This window comes from Trichomycterus rosablanca, chromosome 21, assembly GCF_030014385.1.
Source record: "Trichomycterus rosablanca isolate fTriRos1 chromosome 21, fTriRos1.hap1, whole genome shotgun sequence".
NCBI classification, from domain to species: Eukaryota; Metazoa; Chordata; class Actinopteri; order Siluriformes; family Trichomycteridae; genus Trichomycterus; species Trichomycterus rosablanca.
The window spans coordinates 7,578,969-7,591,329 of NC_086008.1; the positions used below are offsets into that span (position 1 = coordinate 7,578,969).

Here is a 12,361-nt window from a genome sequence, read left to right on the forward strand (position 1 = left end):
AAAACTGAGTGAAATATATTCAAGTAATCCAGTATCAAATTTCTCTATTGTCTATCTTCAAAACTGAAAAATAAAATAATCGTTATTAATAAATACATTGAACGAAATAAGTAAAAACTTTAAACAATACATAATAAATTACTATAATTTACGCGTAATGTTTTGCATTATTGTAGATTCTATTTAGGAAAACTTTTATGACACTAGCATATTCTTGAAATATACTATTATTAAATACTTTTTTATTACTAATTAACAAATATTTTCTTTTTTCACATCTTTCAAAACATAGAATACATTAAAAGTAGCAATACATGTGAAATACAATGAAATAATACAATGAAAATAAATGTGCAGACATCCCAGTGGACCAATCATAGCTTAGTCTTTATTACAACATTATTTATTTATTTAATCACAAGTGTTAATAGAAATTACGGTATTAATGATCCCCATATTGATGAATTTGTATATTATATATCGACTCATTGAACTGGGTCCTTCGATTTAATTGATTTCATTTAACTTTCGGTTTTGTGAAGTACGAACCGGACATTTAGGACTCAAGGGCTTAAGACATGTCCAATAGCGTTAGAGAGAAGAAGTGTGTGTGTGTGTGTGTGTGTGTGTGTGAGAGAGAGAGAGAGAGAGAGAGAGAGAGAGAGAGAGAGGAGAGAGAGAGAGAGAGAGAGAGAGAGAGAGAGAGAGAGAGAGAGAGAGAGAGAGAGAGAAAAGAGAGAGAGAGAGAGAGAGAGAGAGAGAGAGAGAGAGAGAGAGACTAAGCTTTGGCAATACGAATGTCTATATTTATCATGCCAATAAAGCTTCCTTTGAATTAAAATGAATTGATATCTGGGACTGAAAGAAGAATCACAGGGTTTTACATAGGCCTGTGAAGCTGTTTGCTGTCAGGTTAGTTAGCTATGTTCTTATATGGACGCTGGCTACACAAACTCATCTCTTGGGGTTTTAATTAACAAGCTGTCTCGGAGCTGTAGAAAGCCATCAAACAGTTTCCCCTTACCATCAAATCCTCCTTTTCTCCTTCGCAGCCCTGTAGCATTACAAGCGTTATTATGACTCCCAAGGCAACTTTGTTTATGTGCACATGCTTATAACAAATTAAATGTAAACGGAAATCATGTTTCTCTCTCTGCTTGTGTATTTAGCTCTCTGTGGGGACCAAATGACCTCTTCATTTTTAATACCGATTTTGGCTAATAATACAAAAATGCCCAAGGATACCACTGGTTACAAAAAGCCTATATAGGCAGCTTATTATATTTATTATTATGAATTATTGAGTTAGGTGTAGGCATAAACTCATAGAAAAAATGTTGCCTAAATATATAGCATTGAATGTTACATTGAATGTTATTGTGTACATACAGCCATATTCCTCTACAATATCTGTTTAAGTCCAAAACTTGGGTTTAAAAAAAACCTAAAATAGTTAATAATAAGTTACCTTGGGCCTTATGAAACCCTCAACTGCAGACCCATGATTGCAATAAACGTTAAAGTTGTTAGTTTGTTACTGACAAATATGTTCTTTCATGATACTCACCGTAAAATCAGTCGAAAATGAACATTAATATAGTTGCAAGAATTCATGTTATACTCAAGTAGTGACTTGAATGTGGCATCAATATTTGCCTTTTAATGTAAAACTAACAATCTATAAAATATTTTGTCCAGAAACTTCAGTATTTTTAGGCTTGACAGAAATCACAAAGCAACTTTATTACTTATTTATTAGGGATAGAATTAGCAGACTCTTTAAGTGATGTGGAAAAAAATATGGTGTTTTTGCAACGCAGATCGACGCTGAATACCTGTTGAGTAAAGATATTTGCAAGATTAAATGAATTATTGTGGACAAGTAATGCGATACATAGCTAAGTTTTGCTTCACACAAGTAAATCCACCTTAATTAAAGTATATAATTAAACCTAAAACACTTTAGTATGTTGGGTAACAAAATGCACCTGTAGCTATACCTTTCTGACAGTCTTAAAACAAACAAGCAAACAAACAAACAAAACAACGCTGGGTACAGCAGTGATGCAAAGCTCAACTAAATAGCCAAACAAGACAATAATAAAAGACAATGAAAGACAAACGGCAATATAATAATTGGGTTTACTCATTTTACTCATCGTTCACCCCCTTGTTCTCCCCTGCGCCTTTATGAGCTGGTACTCTGGTGGGTCTCAGTAGGATGTAATGTGATATTGAGACGGGGGAGAGTTCAGGGTCATGCGCATCGCTGTCCATGGTCCTGCGCTCAGGTGCCCGGATACTCTTATCAAATGAGACAGGACACGTTTCATCGCCACGATCTGAAAAATGGCAACAGTTTACAACCTTTAACAAGGTGTTCTCTCTCTCTCTCTCTCTCTCTCTCTCTCTCTCTCTCTCTCTCTCTCTCTCTCTCTCTCTCTCTCTCTCTCACACACACACCTGTCACGGTGAGCGCAGACGGAACAGAGAGTGTAAGATGTGATCGCAGATGATAGTGCTGTGCAATGACACGCCTGAGTACCCTACCTTAAGTCAACATTTTTAAAAGGTAATGTAAGAAATTTAGCACTACAATACCACATAATATCTATATTCATCCATATCTCTTTTATTAAAATTTCGATAAAACAATCAATACACAAATTAACATTAAACAAAACTGGTCACATTTCTACTGTAGATTGTAATAATATAATTACAGGTAAACATGCCATAACATTATATAACATTATATATTTATGATAGATAGATAGATAGATAGATAGATAGATAGATAGATAGATAGATAGATAGATAGATAGATAGATAGATAGATAGATAGATAGATAGATAGATAGATAGATAGTCAGGCCGCTTACACTAACATTTACCCATTATATTTTTATTTGTGCTGTTATCAAGGAAGACAGAACTACTTTGTCTTACTTTAAGCTTATAAATAGTAAGTAAATTAAAAGTTGTCAGGGTTCCTGCAGACAGGAAGAAATTATAAAACAGTAATAATGATAAAAAATGTTTTAAAAACAACATAAAAATAAACCTTTAAGTTAAAATACATGTAATTCATCCATTGCTAAATATTTTTTGAATAAAAAATGAAAAAAAGAAAAGAATTTAAAAATCACAAATTATGTAGTTTTACTTTTTAGAATTACTGTAACAAAAACACTCATTTTTAATACTTCTTTAAAACTTTAGATTCTTACAAATAAAATAAATGTATTCATATATCAGCATTACATAAAAGTAAAAAAAAACTGGGCAGTTACTTCAGTGTGCCACCAACCTGAGAAAAAATAAGATAATTCATTTTTGCCCAAAAGTTTTTTTCTAAAAACGTTTGTTTTTACATTGAACCTTTTATTTTAGGACTGTATAATAATGCAAAAGTATAAGATTTGTAGATGTGTCTACTTAATAATGTGTCTAGTTGTAAATGACTTACTTAAAGAAAGTAATCAATACTATTTCAACTTGGTTATACACAATAAAAACACTGCTACTTTCTGCAATGATAAACAGGATTCTTTAGTAAAATCACTGATTTGTCGCACCGCCTTCATGCAGGTGTGAAGAAGACGTTTGCCAGGAGTCAGTCAGTCCATCTTGCTGCTGATTCAGATGGGAGAGATGGAGGATGGGAGCTGTCAACAGTGGCAACGATATGACTGGTAAGAAAAAGCAGCTATTAAACAAGATGTGCCTTATTACAACAAAGTGCATGAAAGAGGTCTAAAAAATAAATGCTTCTAACAATGATAAATGTTAAACATCATCCCGAATTTTTAGGGCTGTCTCTTCACCCTTTTTAAAAAAGCCAGTCCGACAGACATGCACCTTGGCTGCCTCTTTAATTTGGGTCCACTGGATGGCACCAACTTAATTTAGAGCCTCCTTTTTGGGGGGCCGTTTTTTAATGAGGATGCGAGGGTGAGACAATAACGCATCTGCTGCTCTGGTGGGAGTTGCATCAATGTGGTTAGGCTCAGAGAAGCCAGTTAGGCTTGATGAGACTCATCTATAATGTGTAAGTGAGGAGCAGGTTGATTCCCTTCCTCACCCTCAATAAACCCCTACAAAAAAACACACACGTAGGTTATACAGTCGGCCTCCAGTGACCCACCAAGACTTTGCGTATCAAATCATCTGTTATTCTAGCGCAGCATCACATGGATGGATAGAGAAAGTAGGGTCCGCATAGGGTTTTAGAGCGCCCTAATCTGGTTTCATTTGAAAGGGCCTCTTGTTGTTTGGAAAGGATCAGGTTTTTATCGTGTCCTCAGCCCGGGTCGCCCGCTTGGCGCCCTGTGTGGCAATTCCATCCTCACAGTAAAATGACAGCTTGTAATGCTCCGGTTACACTCCGACGTCGAATCCTTTAGGGCTTCGACGGCTTGTCTGCGACCTTAAAGGTATATATGGTAAACAAAAGCACAAAAGATTTTTACAGCAGGCCAAGAGAAAGTATGTGGGGAAAACCGTTTTCCTTTGGTCTATCTAAAACCTGTGCAGGAAAATTCCAGCTGGCCCTGATGAGATTTCAAAGTACCAACTGTATGGACCACGCAGTACAAAAGTCTACAAAAGTGCCCTATATACAGCAATTAATGTTAAAATGGCATAAAAATGTCATAAATAATTTTCTTTTATATATATATATATATATATAAAAGAATATATATATAAAAAGTCTTTTTGAACAATTGTTACCTAAACAGTTTCTGCAATATAACCTCTTTTCTTTAATAAAAGGTCCTTTTGCCTTGATGCCACCCCCAATAAATTAAGTTTAATCGAATAATCGAATCACTGTTGTTCTCTGACTGCATTAAAAATATTTACTTTTGAAATAGTTAAAATGTATACTATAAAAATTAATAAAATTACAAAAGCCTTACTAATTATTGACATTACAGTTGACATGTAAATTTAAAACAAATAAAGAAATTATCTTAAGTAAAAGCTTGCTGCTGTCCCACTTTACCAGTAATATAATGGAGGATTATAAATAATATACAATTTATTTCTAAATATTGCTGCATCTTTACCATAATAACACTTACACACTTTGATAATATTATCTCAATATTTATCCAAACAATAATAATCACAATAATTTACAACAGTAATCGTCAACAGTGTTTAACAGTGTAAAATCCTGGGTTCAAACTTGCCAAACTCCTGAACCTTTTTCTACACCGGTAGCTTTGTTGCTACATATAAAAATAAACCTTAAAATATTACAGAAATATTTTCGACTGTAGGACAAAAATGGAGTTGGACTTTTTATTTATTTATTTTTGTTTCTCTTTTTACTCTTCATTTATTACACATCCACTGCTTTGCCCTATCTGCTTTCAATGTGGTTTTATCTGTGTGCCTCACCTATCTGCGATTCATGCCACAAACCCAATTTCTGACATTAATCGCTGACCCACACTATAATTTTCTGTATTATGAGCACTCATATCGTTGAATATCTGAGTCCGTTTATCAACGTCAAACTAAACTGGTAAACTGGTTTGTTTGTGCGATGCATCCTCACAGGTATTTATTTATTCGTGAAAGATTCGTCGAGCAGGTAATGAAAAAAACAGAAAGAGAGAGAGAGAGTGTGAGAGAGAGAGAGAGAGAGAGAGAGAGAGAGAGAGAGATAGATGCTAAAGGCTATTGCGTCCTATTCTGGTCTATATTTAATCTGAGAACACCTCGAAGGCTATAATGTTAATAACGGGCTCACACAACAATTTCTACCCATCTTCTGCACTTTTCCCTTTGTAATATTCTATCATATCTTCACATTACCTAGACGGGAAAGAAGTTTCATTTTCGTTCCCCCCGCCCAGAATTCTCCCCAAATGTATTTGAATTCAGTGCCAGGCTTTAACTACGGGTTCTTTACGAGCTGCACTCCCAGGCAGGAGGTAATTGAAAGGGCGGCTTGGTCTAGATAGAGTAAAGCAGTCTAAAAGCTTAAAGCGACAGAAAACGAGTTTGTATATCAGAAGATGCTGATACACAGCCCATAATCTCTCCGTCTTACTGCACTGCAGTTACTTTCCTCCTGTCTGTCTCTCACACGTGTATAGATATACTGTACATGGTTGTGATTCTGCAGTTTTAACTAAATGACAGAGAAATGACAGTTTTAGCATATTTTGTGTATTTTCAAAGTAAATAGAAGTAACCACAACCTCTGCAGAAAACTATTAAAATGACATTATTATGCATGTGTAAAGGCACAATTCTTTTTAAGTATTTCTTTAATAAGTTTATGGCGGGTTGTATTTTGATGTATGTTTTGGACGCTTGTTCTATTCTTGTCCTATTGTAGATTTCATTTCTTGACTGTGTCATATTTGCGTCCAAAATTATATAAAATTTAGTGGAATCCATTTAATATAACTGCAATTTATTTGTAGGTATATGACTGCAGTTATTATTTTCAAATACTGCTTATTTTTTCTCCAACCACAGCTTTGGTGCTTGTTTTTCTTTATTTGTCCACTTATTTCCAAAATACCTTTGGCTTATGTTGTTTTGTATACTATAGATATTGCATAGTAAACCAGTGCACCACTACCTCGATGTCAGTTAAACCTTTCGGCAGATCCTTTACTGTGATGCATTTTGTCCACAATAGTGCAGCTCTTTGTCTCAACTGTTTTTTTTCCTTTTTTTTTTTTTTTTCAGATCTAGCCTTGACTTTCAATGTTCATCATGATTCAATTTCTTAATTAAAATTAAGAAATGAATTTTTGAGATTGGAAACTGTAAGATGCTAGCACGTTAAAGTAATTTTATAGTAATTCTCTGCTTTATGTGCTTTAAATTCAGGTTCTTAACTGCTTAGAAAAGAAAAGTTAAATGTTTGCACAACATAGTCAATTGACGCTGGAAGAGTAAATAAAATTCTAATACTTTACAATTGGAGGGGTGTCTAAACTTATGCACCAACCACAATTTCTATTTTAAGTTTATTAAATATGAATTAAATGTGCATTAACATCTGTACAATTATGGCTTTTTGATAGTTTGCTGCATAGGTTGTGTTTACTTGTTTTTACAGTACACACCCTAACAAATGTATTTCCCTTTATATATATATATATATATATGCATTTATACATGTTTATACATGTGTACAGATGTTCACTATTTTCCAACCACCAGCCTCAGTATTTGGTGGAAAATCTGTTTGCCTCGCCTTTCTTACACCAGACAAACCACTGATCCATATATCCAAACAATCATTGTGAAGTCCCTAATCATTGTGAAGCAAGAAGAAGTTCAGCAGATGATAATAAGCACTGTACCATATAGGGGACTTGGGTTATATTCTCTGATGAGTCAAATTTTCAGCTTGACCCAATAAATGGATGTCTAATATTTGGTGCAGGGTTGGTGATCATCTGGGAATGGTTTAGCAAGGCTGGAATCAGTCAGATTTATCTTTGTGAAGGATGCAAGAATCAAGGTAATCCTAAAAGAATACTTGATTCCTTCTTCTCTGCCAATATTTCCCAACTCTAAATATTGGTTTTCCCATCAGGACAATGCTCCACGTCACACAGACAGGTCAATGAATGTCTGGATACAGAACCATCAGATCAAGACCCTGTCATGGCAAGTGTCTAAAGGAGTAAGGGATGCACACAGGAAGAAGTGGTGAGTATGAGGTCACAATCTTGTCCAGATGAGGGACAAGCCATAAACTACAGAAAGGTTCTTATTGATGCCAAAAGACATGATCGCTATGGTCACTGGTACTTACCAAAGTGCTACTGGGGCCTAATTTGCAGATATATTAATGCTGGTGATGAGGTTAATGTGTCACAACACACAGTGCATTAAGTCCCTCTCCAAGATCATTATGTTGAACAGAAGTTGAAGTTTGATACAAACCCTATTACCAGACAAGTTGGGACATTTTGTAAGATGCAGTTAAACACTAATCTATCATTAATAAATGTAGTATCAGTTCATAAGGGGGGAAACTGACAGAGTATTAAATACAGAACAGTTCACGGACAGAGTTTGCAAAGTTATTCCTCATTAAACGAGAGCTTATATTTGTGCAAAAGGGGAAGTTAAAACAAAAAGCTTATCTTATAAGTGTAGAACAAACTATTTAGAACAATGGGCGAATGGGAGATAAATTCACGTTTCACAGATTTACGTTTCCCGAGAAGCAGAGCTTTTCAGAAATCTCTTACAAACTGTATTAGCGCAGTACTTCACATACAGAGAATAAAAGTGAGTAAAGGAGAAGTCCGGAGAGAGTGAGTTTTAGATTTTCTTTTATTTCAGACACAATAAAACATTGATTGTTGCAGTTAGTTGACCCGTGAAATGTAAGGGTTAGAGTCCCTTCAGAAGCCAGCATATAATTATGCAAATATAGATCTGAGAGTTTTGCTGAAGTGCTCAGGAGAACACAGAGCCGAGGAGTGACAGTCCAAATTCTTTCTGCACGTCAGAATAAAGCAACGTTTTGTACGTTTTTTACAGTAAGCAGTTTACATCTTATTTATTATTTTAAACGTGGTGTTCTTTGTAACTTATAACATCCAACCTGTAGCCGGGATATAGTGTTAAATAAGTTAGAAATAATAAACACATTTCCAGAAATTTTAACGTTAGCTTAAAGGTGTTAACAATAATTCACCTATTAGACTATTTTTCAAACTAGGTTAATGTTGTTTAATTACTTTGTGCTTCTATCTACTCATCATTGGAATAAATTGATAGTAAATAAATTATAAATGTTAAAAGATAATGAATTAACATGCAGCAAAAACACCTCCTCCTTTACAAAACTCCTTCTTTTGACAAAACGTCTTCATGCTCTATAATTGCTATAAAAGATTTATATAATGATTATTAGCTCAATGTAGGTACCCCAGTGTTAACAATAAGTTTCTTTTGAATGCAGGGGGTGAAATATCGATTTTACATTCCAAAACTGACGAAGACTTCCTTTTTAATTTGACGTTTAAGAAAAGTTCTAAACATTATTTTAGGCAAATACAATCAGTTAGAAGCAGTATGTTTAAGCTGGACTTTATATCCCTATCAATAAAACAAACAAACAAGGCTATTTTGTTGTTTTAAACTTTAGCACAAATCTGAAGACCCAGGATTTCCACTTTGGATCAACACGAACATGGAACAACAAGCACAAGAAATTTTAACCAGCAGTGAAATGAGAAAATGTTCTTACTGATGATTATTATAAACACTTTTTTAAACGCTTAAACTGGTGGATTATTGTTAATGACAGAAGAAAAGTTTATCATCACTTTAAGGCCGGTAGCTGGAGAGACTGTTAGAACTGCTTTATTATAAATATATTGTAACTAAACGTTTAACATATGCAGGTGCTATATAAAACTAAACAGAGGCTCTTTATTTCGCGCTGGATAATTTGAATAACTTAAAGCCTGAACTTGGTGTGTATTTAGGTGCAAAAAGCAAAAAGCAGTCTGTATGGGCTCAGAGGAAATTCGCTGATTTCAGGTTTGATCTGATAGGCGCAATGCTTTTGACTGACACTTGTTTTGCTTAACATTGGCCTCATTGTGGGGCCGCGGCTCTTCTTTCGGGATCGAGTTGCGCAGTTGCGGTAAAGGCGAGATGAGCAGCTCGGTTAGCCGGTCAGACGCGGCTTTTTGGGAGCTCAGAGAGCCACCGGAGGAGCTTCGTGCTTTTTTCAACCTATGCAGATCTTTATCCCTCTTCCCCCGTAGAGCTGAACTTTAACCCGACCACTACTGCGCCTGAAAGAGAAACCTTAACGATAAGTAGAAGAGCTGCGCACTCCAGTCTTTTAAGTTTTGAGTCTATAAGGTTGGGATATAGCTGCGTCCCAAATCACCCGAACAGGGTAGAGGAGCTAAAAACTACCACTCCTTAAAAACAACTATTAATTTAACAGCACTCATCCACATTTCCAGCAAACACAACAGTGGTTACAACTTTGTTACAGCAACTTTCGTTATTTGCAAAGTTGTGTAAATGTTTATAGAAGTTTAAAATAAAACACTTCAAGCAACACGTTTTCAGATGACCGTTTTACCAGTTTTTATCAGAAAGCAAACATGTAAATGTAATTTATTTAAACGTTTTATTATTCAATAGCAATGAGCCTATTAAACGTGGAACTGTTCAGGAAAATATGAACTGCAGCAGTCACCTGTTTGAAATCAAATTTTACGGAGAAAATACCATGTTTACCACCTGTCTGTGTGCACGATTTTTCTTTTAAACTCATAATTCGTTACACAAGTTCTCTACATAGTCTGATATGCTCTTCACACTAAGATAACACCATAAACAATATTTATATTCACTTAAATATAAGTAAAAAGCATTTCATATAAGAGATTTAAATGAAAATCAATTACATGTTCCACAACCACACTGCAATGCTAAAGAAAGTGGTTAATGTTAATGGTAACATTAAAATGCGTATTATTATAACAAAAGTAAATATACAGTGTATCACAAAAGTGAGTACACCCCTCACATTTCTGCAGATATTTAAGTATATCTTTTCATGGGACAACACTGACAAAATGACACTTTGACACAATGAAAAGTAGTCTGTGTGCAGCTTATATAACAGTGTAAATTTATTCTTCCCTCAAAATAACTCAATATACAGCCATTAATGTCTAAACCACCGGCAACAAAAGTGAGTACACCCCTAAGAGACTACACCCCTAAATGTCCAAATTGAGCACTGCTTGTCATTTTCCCTCCAAAATGTCATGTGATTTGTTAGTGTTACTAGGTCTCAGGTGTGCATAGGGAGCAGGTGTGTTCAATTTAGTAGTACAGCTCTCACACTCTCTCATACTGGTCACTGAAAGTTCCAACATGGCACCTCATGGCAAAGAACTCTCTGAGGATCTTAAAAGACGAATTGTTGCGCTACATGAAGATGGCCAAGGCTACAAGAAGATTGCCAACACCCTGAAACTGAGCTGCAGCACAGTGGCCAAGATCATCCAGCGTTTTAAAAGAGCAGGGTCCACTCAGAACAGACCTCGCGTTGGTCGTCCAAAGAAGCTGAGTGCACGTGCTCAGCGTCACATCCAACTGCTGTCTTTGAAAGATAGGCGCAGGAGTGCTGTCAGCATTGCTGCAGAGATTGAAAAGGTGGGGGGTCAGCCTGTCAGTGCTCAGACCATACGCCGCACACTACATCAAATTGGTCTGCATGGCTGTCACCCCAGAAGGAAGCCTCTTCTGAAGTCTCTACACAAGAAAGCCCGCAAACAGTTTTCTGAAGACATGTCAACAAAGGACATGGATTACTGGAACCATGTCCTATGGTCTGATGAGACCAAGATTAATTTGTTTGGTTCAGATGGTCTCAAGCATGTGTGGCGGCAATCAGGTGAGGAGTACAAAGATAAGTGTGTCATGCCTACAGTCAAGCATGGTGGTGGGAATGCCATGGTCTGGGGCTGCATGAGTGCAGCAGGTGTTGGGGAGTTACATTTCATTGAGGGACACATGAACTCCAATATGTACTGTGAAATACTGAGCAGAGCATGATCCCCTCCCTCCGGAAACTGGGTCGCAGGGCAGTGTTCCAGCATGATAATGACCCCAAACACACCTCTAAGACGACCACTGCTTTATTGAAGAGGCTGATGGTAAAGGTGATGGACTGGCCAAGCATGTCTCCAGACCTAAACCCAATCGAACATCTTTGGGGCATCCTCAAGCGGAAGGTGGAGGAGTGCAAAGTCTCGAATATCCGCCAGCTCCGTGATGTCGTCATGGAGGAGTGGAAAAGCATTCCAGTGGCAACCTGTGAAGCTCTGGTAAACTCCATGCCCAGGAGAGTTAAGGCAGTTCTGGGAAATAATGGTGGCCACATAAAATATTGACACTTCAGGAACTTTCACTAAGGGGTGTACTCACTTTTGTTGCCGGTGGTTTAGACATTAATGGCTGTATATTGAGTTATTTTGAGCTAAGAATAAATTTACACTGTTATATAAGCTGCACACAGACTACTTTTCATTGTGTCAAAGTGTCATTTTGTCAGTGTTGTCCCATGAAAAGATATACTTAAATATCTGCAGAAATGTGAGGGGTGTACTCACTTTTGTGATACACTGTATAACAAATTCAGCATTTAGCAAAAAAGTATAAACACTGTTTTCATAACTGTTTAAAAATATTATAAACGGGACATAAAATGTATTTTAAACCTAATGATTTTAATCAGATAATTAGGATCCAAAATGTCACCACCGAGTACTATTTCACGTATCAAACTAAACTGTTCTAATAACGACATGGATTTTACTATTTTTTC

General features: G+C 36.0%; 1 long non-coding RNA gene across 1 annotated transcript; it reads left to right on the forward strand.

Moving 5' to 3' along the window:
* The first annotated feature begins 3,611 nt into the window (after positions 1-3,611).
* Positions 3,612-10,449, forward strand: LOC134335589 (uncharacterized). The gene is made up of 4 exons (XR_010015617.1): positions 3,612-3,695; positions 7,424-7,501; positions 7,577-7,692; positions 9,146-10,449. It is a non-coding gene; the product is annotated as an uncharacterized LOC134335589 (long non-coding RNA).
* The last annotated feature ends 1,912 nt before the right edge of the window (positions 10,450-12,361 follow it).